The sequence below is a fragment of the Pristis pectinata genome, chromosome 20, assembly GCF_009764475.1.
Source record: "Pristis pectinata isolate sPriPec2 chromosome 20, sPriPec2.1.pri, whole genome shotgun sequence".
NCBI classification, from domain to species: domain Eukaryota; kingdom Metazoa; phylum Chordata; class Chondrichthyes; order Rhinopristiformes; family Pristidae; genus Pristis; species Pristis pectinata.
The window spans coordinates 30455782-30466598 of record NC_067424.1 but is presented as its reverse complement, the minus strand read 5'-3'; positions in this window follow the sequence as shown (position 1 = coordinate 30466598).

Genomic DNA, 10817 nt, shown 5'->3' with positions numbered 1-10817 from the left:
TACAATTACATAAGCCTGATATTCATTACGCTATTAGTTGATTTTTAAGATCATGGCATCCTATCTCCTACCTGACATAATGTTTTTCTATGATAGTTATTTATAAGTAAAAACATTGTTAAAATTGGTGTGGTACAGCATATGAACATGGGGAAGTGGCATGTAGGGTTTACTTGCAAATTGTAGTATAAAAATATACAGAAGACAGAAGCGTCCACCAAAGTCAGACCTGGTTTGTGTAGCTGTGCTGGTAGACTCATCAGTGCAAAATGGAAGCAAAAAAAAACTCTGGAAGGAATCAGTGGGTCGAGCAGCATCTGTGGAGGCAAAGGGATGGTCGACGTTTCGGGTCGAATTCTGCTTTGAGAGTGTAGAGGGAAGATAGCCAGTATATAGAGGTAAAAGGGAAGTTTGAGACTGAGATTAGTAGACAATAGGTGGAACCAGAAGAGGTATAGGGGGTGTGGAATGATGGAGCCAGGTGTGGTAGGGGGAAAGGGACTGTTGAGACAGAGGTTGGTAGGTGATGGGTCTTTGAGGTGTGGGTGCTAGTGTACAAAGATGAGTTCTCTGCTGAGGACTGATCTCTCAGCATCAGAGAGGGGGAGGTGGTGGTGGGGGAGGATGGTGAAGACATGGCAGGGATTGGAGCTGGGGTGAGGTCTGGGGTCAGAGGAGTGGGCTCAGGGGATAAAAGGGTGGGTGGAGGAAGGTCAGATGGGAGAAGGCTCAAGGGTGGTGTTGGGCCTGAGCTATGGGATTAGACTTCTGTGTCTCCAGTGCGAAGAGGAATGTTTTCTTTAAGGTAACTGTTCTTCACCTGAGATTCAAGGGTTATAGCTATCTAACACCATGGTACTGATGGCCTGGGTCAACACAAGGACGTGTCAAGCAGTTAGATAGAAGTATGTAGAAACAACTGAATTAAACCCTTATTTCCAGATAAGTAGCAATAACTATGGGGTGGAAACAAGATAAAAAGAGCCACATGGAACACACGTGGGAGGGTAACAGGTCTGTTGAACACAGGTTGTCACCGGAGGAAATGTAGCTACAACAACAGGCTTGTTGAGTACAATTGACCCTTGGAGGGATGTGAGTAATAATTAAATATGATTGAGTGAATCAAAAGGATGTTTTGTTACGTGCAGATACTGACCAGAGGCAGTCGCCTTCAAGGTACAGGAGGGCCAGAACTGGCTGATCATGCATCTTCTAGTTTAAGATTAGTTAAGAGATGATAACTGAACCTTTATGCATTGCAAGAATTATTGCATCTCACCTCCAAAATGTGTATAACCATGGCATGCCTTGTGCAATTGGAGAGTATTTGGACTGCATCTCTGAGATGATCAGGCCCCCCTCCCTCCTGCAGGTGAAAGTTCAATGAATAAATACTTATTTAATTGTTCTAAGTCTTTGTTGAATAGATCTTTCTATTGAGAGAACATGTTGCAGATACGGATCATTGCTTGGGTGAGTGTAGTTTTAAATATTACCTGTAAATTTGATGTAAGTCAGCTAACCATTGCCTGTTGAGTGGAAGATCTGCACCTGAGAAATTCATAAGATGAACCGGATTGGTTTTGAGACAGATAGAAAGAAAAGCACATGCATTTTATAAAAGAAATTCATGGACACAGATACTGAGGTTGCTGAGTGGGGATCCACAAGCTAGTGTGTTTGGTAGAAAGCACCAAGGATAGTTGACCAAGTGGAACAATGGTAGATATGAGTCAGGCTGTGATTTTAAAGGCCAGAGAAAATGGTGGGGCAAACAGCATTACAATAAGGGAGAGAAGGCAGGAGTTATATTGATACAACAGTACCTAGCCTGCCTGTGTTACACTATCTAGGACACCTGGTAGAGAGAATGTGTGTGTGAGAGAGAGATTGAATGAAGTATTTTACGGCAGATTCCTTGGATAGTAAAAATTAGTTTACATGAAAGTACATCTGATTGTTTGCCTGCTCAGTCCTTAGTGCGAGAGGTGCCTGCAGCTTGTTTTCAGTGTCAATCACAGTTATGCTAAGCTGGAAACTATTAACCCTTTGTAGTCTTGCCTGTTGTTGGAAGCATTCATTTCTGTACATGTACATTTTAAGTTCTGAGATCCTTGTGTCATGCTTTTTGTTGTTAATTGATTTAAGTTGTATAAATGTTTTGTGGGCTCCAGACCTTAGATGCTCCTCAAAGTTGGCAAATCTTTGAGCTCCTGAGCCATTAGCCATGGATCATTGTTTCTAAAGTTGCATGAAGAAGGGTGCTTTTCCTCAGATGTTTGATTTCTTTATGTTTGTAAAGCTAGACTTAGAAGGAATTTTGAACTAAAGATTAAAGGTGAAAGTTTTAACTGCAGACACTGGCGTGTTTTTGTTCACAATCAGTGGAGGGAATTAAGGTCAAAATTCAGTTGTCATGTCTGGTTCTAGGTCAATGGAAATTTTAAAAATGATATTTTAAGCTGGTTATAATAAAAAATTGCTTTTGTTACATACAGTTAAAATTAAAGTGGGGAGTGTTGTTTAGTTTTATTTTGAACATATATTTAAACCTAGTTTAATTCAGTCTGAGGTAGATATTTGGAATGGCTCCTCCCACACAGAGGTTTTGTCAGGTAAGAAAGAACCATAAATTAGATTGATGAAAGATATTAATTATAGTGTTAAATGTTCTATTTGATTTTGGATCTTTGGGATATACTTTGTGAGTTTTTAAAAGATAAAAGCACTGTAAAAAGGATTAATTTATTGCAGTATCAGCCTCACACTTCATTGCTTGAAGTGCTGCCAGTGGAGAGAATTGTAGAGAAGTTAACTCCTTCCACTATCAGCACTTTTGTTCTGCAGGCCAGGGGATGGAATTTTAATTGGGGAAATAGGGATGAGCTTTGACCAAATCTGCCAGTTCAATAACAGGGTTTGTTTTTAGTTTAAACATGGAAAAAGAACAAAGTCATATCATATAAAGATGTCTTGGCATATTTCTATGATTAAATTCACCAGTGGATATTAACCTGGTATCGGTTTATGGGGAATTAATACTTTCTCTTGGATAATTCTGTATCTATGGAATCTAAACAATAACTTACATTAGAAGCACCTGTGGTGAGGTGTTGGGCTGCTACACTGGTGTGCAGGTGTTATTGGCAGCAAAGGAGGCAACAACCTGTAGACATGCATGGGGAGCTGGTACTGTGGAATGGGCTGTGAGCATGTTACTTAACATACTGTGAAATGGTTAATGTGGCTCCAGAGAGAGAGAGACAACTGTTTAAATCATCATGAAACTGATGCATAGTCCATAGAAAATCTGAGTTTGAAACAGTCAGGTTAGCACTGCACCTGAGCAGAAAACTACATTTATCCCCTACAAGCTGACAATGGAACAATCAATAAGATTAATAATCATAGATATGTAGATAGAGTAGACAACCGGTATGTTTTGCCCAGGTTTGAAATGTCTAATACCAGAGGGCATGCATTTTAGGTGAGGGGGGAATGTTCAAAGGAGATGTGTGAATCAAGTTTTTTTTACACAGAGAGTGGTGGGTGCCTGCAATGCGCCTCCAGGGGTGGTGATGGGGAGGCAGATACGATAGAGGTGTTTAAGAGGCTATTAGATAGGCACATGAATATGCAAAGAATGGAGGGATATATATCATGTGCAGGCAGAAGGGATTAGCTGTCATTAGCTTAATTAGTTTGGCACAACATTGTGGGCTGAAGGGCCTGTTCCTGTGCTGTACTGTTCTATGTTCTAATAAGATCTGCTGAAGGGATAGTCACATGGGAAGAGACGTAGGGCCCCTGAAAGACAGGATGAGGAAACACATGATGGAATTATGTATGTAGCTGAAAGGTGTGAGGCAAGTAGTAAAGAAAAGGGGCTTTGAAGTATTAGTTAAAAGTAGGTCCACTAAACTACACTGAGAGAGATGTGAGCCCCACCCTCCCCATGATCTTTTACAGGACTGTGAGAGGATTGACAAAGGCATGTGCCAAGTTTCTATTGATGATATTCTGGAAGATTATTAGAACTGTCTATTCCACTCCAGAGCACAAACGAGTGGTCCCTGCATAAGAGGATAAAACAAATGAAGAAGTCTACAACCAGCTCTGGACAGATGAACAAAATTTGTCCCACAGCATTGCTTTGGCCTCCAACACTCACATATTAATGACACTTAGAAGATTAATCAGATATGAGGGGATGATAGGGGCTCATGTGTCATTTAAAATCAGTAGAATTCCTTTTAATTCCTGTAAGCATGACCTGGCACAAAGAGGGGTAGAACATAGTAACGTGATATCAGAAGGGAGCCAGCCTTCCCCAGTGGGGATGGATGAATTCAGTACTTGAAATCAGATGTAATGGGGAAGTGGGATGCCATCTTGATTGTTTAGGGGGCTGGATATGGAGATTTTCCATGTACTTGGACCACTTACCCCAAGGGCAAATGTTCTGCCATCAGGTGATTGTAAATTATATTTGGAATGCCCCCCAAATGAAGATAGGCCCAAAAGTAGGTTAGTGTTGTGGGAAGAGAGTTACAACTGTATGAGACTATTAGACATGAAATTGTACCCAGGATTCTCAATCTACTCTAGTTAGTGCTGTCCACATGGTGTAACAATAAGGTAGTTGCAATATACCAAAGGTTAACATGCTCCAGGGAGCAGCAGATGCTATAGGGGTGTGGACGATCACTGACATAAGTGCAGTTGATAAATGATATGGTAATGGAAGCAAATACTAGGACATCCATAGTAAATATAATAGATCTCTAAGGTATCGAGTTATATCTTCACAACATAGAAAATGGGTGAAGTACTTGCCAAGATATTAGAATGCTTGAAAGTGTTCAAGGTTTAATTTTATTTGTTTTAGAGTCATAGAGCAATACAGCACGGATATAGGCCCTTCGGACCAACAAGTCCATGCTGACCATGGTGCCCGCCCATCCAGTTCCAATTTCCTGCGGTCGGCCCATATCCCTCTAAGCCCCGCCCTTCCATGTTCCATGCTTCTTAAATGATACCATTGTATCTGCCTCAGCTACTTCCTCTAGCAGCTTGTTCCATATACTCACCACCCTCTGTGTGAAAAAGTTGCCCCTCAAGTCCCTTTTAAATCTTTCTCCTCTCACCCTAAGTCTATGCCCCCTAGTTTTGGACTCCCCTACCCTGGGGAAAAGACTGCTACCGTCCACCTTATCTATGCCCCTCATGATTTTATAAACCTCTATAAGGTCACCCCTCATTCTCCTATACTCCAAGGAATAAAGACCTAGCCTGGCCAACCTCTCCCTATAACTCAGACCCTCTAGTCCTGGCAACATCCTTGTAAATCTTTTCTGCACTCTTTCTAGTTTAACCATGTCTTTCCTGTAACAGGCTGATCAAAACTGTACACAGTACAAGTGCAGCCTCACCAACGACTAATGCAATATAATGTACCAACTCCTATACCCATTGCCCTGACTGATGAAGGCCAGTGTGCTAAACTCCTTTTTCATCACCCTGTCTACCTGTGACACCGCTTTCAACAAACTATGCTCTTGTACTCCTGGGTCCCTCTGTTCTATTACGCTCCCTAGTGCCCTACCATTCATAGTATAAGTCCTACGCTGGTTTGACTTTCCAAAATGCATCACCTCACACTTGAAATCCATTTGCCACTCCACGGCCCATTTCCCTGACTGATAAAGATCCCCCTGTAATCTACAATAACCTTCTTCACTATCAACAACACCTCCTAATTTCATGTCATCCACAAACTTAGTGATCAAGCCTTGTGCATTTGCATCTAAATGATTTATATAAATAACAATAACAAGGGTCCCAATACCGACCCCTGTGGCACACCATTAGTCACTGGGCTCCATTCTGAGAAGCAACCTTCAACCTCCACCCTCTGCTTCCTACCTCAAAGCTAATTTTGAATCCATCTAACTAGCTCTCTCTGGATTCCATGGGACCTAACCTTCCAGACCAGCCCACCATGTGGGACCTTGTCGAAGGCCTTGCTAAAGTCCAAATAGACGACATCCACTGTCCTACCCTCATCTACCTTTTTGGTTACCTCTTCAAAAAAACTCTAAAAGGTTTGTCAAGCACGACTTTCCATGCACTGTAAATTCCAGGAAGTACATAGCAGCTCAGAGACAGAGCTGAGCCTTTGTACAGAGCCTTAATGTGAGGCCTTTAATTAATTTATACAAGCTCTCTAAAGGATTTTACAGAAATGTAATACATATCATATTACCTCTTAGTGTAGCACTGATAAATATATCAATGGTTATTAATGCCTAAATAAAGAAAATGGATTAAATTTCTATTAAACTTCTCCTAATCATCCCCCATATTTTTGGTGGAGGAACCATGGAAACCAATTGGAAACAATCATATAAGGTGTTTGTCTGGAGTGTACAAAGTTATGGAGAAAAATCAGGAGAACTCCACCAAAATTAATGGCATAGGTATTTTGTAACTATAGAACATACTGTGATAAAATTTGTTAACTTTGCTGAGTACATTTGCAAGTTGACTTTAGGTCAATTTGTAAAAGTTATTACAAAAAACAAACCCTAACCCTAATACACCTTTGGAACTTTGATAAAGTCAAACAAGCAGAATTCTACTCAAACACACTGTTATGTTATTTTGCTAACATTTTACTCAGTAGAATAATAAATTTCTAGTGAACTTGGTGAGTATGAAGGGAGCTGGAAATATGCAAGCAGTCCACACCTTGTCTTTGGCTGCAGATCTATCCACATTCCTGACCCTGGTATTCTGGACCATAACCCCACCTACATGCATACACCCAGCCCACCGACCAGACGCCTGTCCCATCTGCACTTTGGATCCCATTCTAGCCATACACTCCAGTTACACCTTGGAACCTTCGCTCATATTCCACTAGATTATCAGAGTTTTATGTAATTTCTTAAAATATATCCTTAATAAGATATTATATTAATAACATAACATGAGATAGTTATCCTTAATAATTTGTTGCTGTTCATTGACTATTATGTGTATAATAGATCTGTGCCTCTCCAGAGCAGTAAAACTTAAATTCTTCTACACAGCCCTGTTCTCATCAATGTATAACAGCAGTGACTATACTTCACAATAACACACTGGTTGTAAGTGCTTTTGGGATGTCCTGAAATTTGTTATATAAATACATTAATTTGTGTTTTTTTTATATATTGAATTTACAGATTGCAAGAAGAATATGTGATCGTCATTTTAACTAATGTAGCACAACCACCCAGCTTCTTGCTTTTGGTAACTGCTTGTTATCTAATCATTAGTTATCTTTTATTTTTTGGTTCATTTATAATCTAATGATCGTACCGATTCTTCCAATTATCTCTTCTTTCTCTTTTAAATCTGTAGCCACAATGAAGTTGATTACTGTGCATTACTTTCTGAAATAAAAAGCATAATGATTTATTCAAACAATGAGTTATTTGGTGCAGTTTTATTCCGCTTGAATACAAGATTATAAACAAGTGGCCCTTGCACTTTATTTGTCTACCTTCACTGCACCTCCTCTGTAACTGTAACATTATATTCTGCATTTTGTTTTCTTTTACTACCTTGATGTAATCATGTATGGAATGATCTGTTTGGATGGCATGCAAAACAAAGCTTTTCACGGTATCTCCGTACATGTGACAACAAGATACCAATACCAAGTACACAAGGCAACATTCCTTACAGAACAGCAATATTCTAGAATTTCTTATTGCTGCTTTTCCTTCTAAATTTTAAATATTTTTGAAAGCTAGACTTAGTTTCATCTCAACTTTATTTCATTATTGGCTACAACATCCCTTCAACTCTGTTGTACTTTGGCCTGGTCTTCTATTGTGTCACATGTATCTTCATTGAGTCGAGCCAATAGAAAGTGAAACAAAAGGAGCCTGTACAATCTAGAGTATCACAATGTCTCTCAGTTGCTCTATAATTTATCAAATCTCCAAAAGTTGATATATAGACCAGGGAATGTTTGCAAGAACTCTCTGAAATTTCTCTCTTCCCTCACTCTCTTTTAGTGGTCAGATAAATGTCGTACCAATAACTTTCATGGGTATTCAACCTTTTATGATTTCTATCCTTTACTCATGCTCTCCGCAAATATATGTTTACCCAATCACATTTCATACTGTCATCAATTTATACATAACAATTATGATATTTTCTAAAAACAAAACATATCTTGCAGACAGTGAAGGGCACTCAAGTCCTTTTATACATTATGATAGAAATAAGGGGTTGCCTGAAATTACCTTTAATATAAGGGAGAGTATAGGAAGGGCATCCTCTAGTTGCTAAGTGTTGGGGACATCTGAGTGAAGATGAGATGTGTAGGGCACTATATGTGCTGAGGTGAGCCTACCACTGACCTTGCCAAAGAATATGAGGTTAGGACTTTAGTAATTAGAGGGAGTATTTAGAGAATGGACTTAAAAGGCCAGGAATATCAACTGAAGTGTCGGCTTTGGTGAGTTCCACACCATCTTCTCCAGGAAGCAGGCTCATTTGCCTGAGCAGCTGTCCCTATTGTAAGACATCTGTGATATTTTGGAAATAAAATTGAACTCCTCCCACTCCCTGTGTCTCTGGGAGATTAGTTTAGGGACTTTCAGCCACTGGTGGAAAGTGTAGAGGGGTCTGCAACCTGTATGTGTGGGATGTTTAAACCGGAATCGGGAGACATTCTGTTTGCCTTGGAATAAAAAGCATATGCTGGGACACTTGCCCCTCACAGGATAGGCAATATGACAAGACAGATCAGACAAAGGGAATATCACTAATAGGGTGAAGCCAAGGTTGCCCTGGGAATAAGTGGTCATCCGATTGATGGTTTAATGGGGACAGTTAGGAAGGGAGAATGTGGTCTCCCATTAGCACAGTCTGATCAGGTGCATGTCAGCCTGTATTTTGCAACTCTTGCATTCCTTTGCCTGTGTTCTCACTCTCTATATGCCCTCCATTTCATAGCTTTTACAAACAAAGGACCATGTTCTCCCTCCCTTACTGCCTACTTTAACCCTTCAACCAGATGGCTTTGTTTACAGCTTATCCCCAGGTCTCACCCTATCAGAGTTATTCCCATTGTCCTACCCATCACTCAACACCCTCCCTGAACCCTGATACTTGTTTTATCTTCCCAGTTATAGTCATACAATCACAGAAACATAGAATTGTACAGCACAGAATTGGACCCTTTTGGCCCACCTCATTCATGTTGAACACGTTACCTATCTACTCCCATTTGCCTGCATTATCTCCCTGTGCCTTTCCTATCTGTCCAAATACCTTTTAAATTTTGTAACTGTATCCGTCTTCACCACCTTCTCTGGCAGCTTATTCCACACAACCACCACTCTCAGTGTGAAAAACTTATTCTTTATATTGTGGGAGTAAACACTGGGGATTCAGCAGTTGAATAGCAAAGCCAAAAGAGAAAACATGCATATATATGAAGCATTTCAAGGCCTCATCCCACAATGCCCTCCCCATCCTGCTCCCCAGTGTTCCTCAGATCAACTTCACCATCCCTGACACACCAGTCAACGCTTAAGTTCCCCCAGATCCTCCACCAAAGCTATGTTAGATGAATAAGAGAACTTCAGTAGAAACTTAATCCACGCGCTTTATTTAGACAATAATATCTGTTGATCTATTTATCATCACTATGCTAAGAGGTAATGCAATGCATATTATATTTCTTTGCAATGCTTGAGAGTGTTTGTGTTGAGTAATTAAAGGCCACATACTCATGCTCAAATCAAAAGCATGATTGCATATTTGGCTGCTTTGTGCTTTCTGGAATTTACATCTGAAAACAATTAAAACAATTCCTAGGCTGATTTTATACTTTTGAAGGGTAATTGTTGTAACGTAGGGAAACATGACAGCTATTGAGATAAGTGCCCACGTAATTTGCTATTTTGACATTTGTTGAGGGGCAAAACTAGGCCAGAAGACTTTGTTAAATAGTGCTATGGAATTTCTTCTGTGCAACAGAAAGGCAGATGGGACCTTATGATAACACAGGAGAGCGAGAAGAGTACTGTTGAATTTTCAGTGGAACCATTTTATACAGAGGGCAATGAATCTATGGTATGAAATGTCAAGGGGAGAAATGTGGGTTGATTATATCAGCAAATTTAAGACAGTTATTGTGAAAAAAGGTTATGAAGGTTATTCTCTAGACACTCTGATCCGACCTCTGATTAGACAGATGAATGTACAACCTGTTATGCAAAATACTTTTTTTGCTGGTTTATCCAGCAGCATAATGGCTAGATTGAAGGGGGTACTATTTCCAAGTTAACATACCATGCAATTCATGAAATTGTAGGCATTCCACACATGATTATGTATTTGTTGTCAACAGAATCATGAGGTGTGCATCTGGTGTGCACTATGATTAGTGAGTGAAGCTTCAGGCAAGTAGTGTGAACTCAGAAGATCACCTCTTGATAGACAACAATTAGAAGGAATTGTGTAATTATGAGAAACACCATCACGTACTGCAATGTTTTACGTGCTTTGCACATGAATCTTGTTCAAAACCCAATCTCTGAACAGAACTAGATACTTACTTGGAGGAAGTTGTCTATTTCTATCAGTCCTAACCTCACCATTCATCTTTTTTATATACAGTATGTGTACATATGTTAATATAAAGTGCGAATACACTTGAAAGCTGTTAGGTATGTGCAGTGACACCAATCAGTGTGCAGTGCTCCATTGACATCATCTATGTGATTTTGACAGCCCGCTGTGGT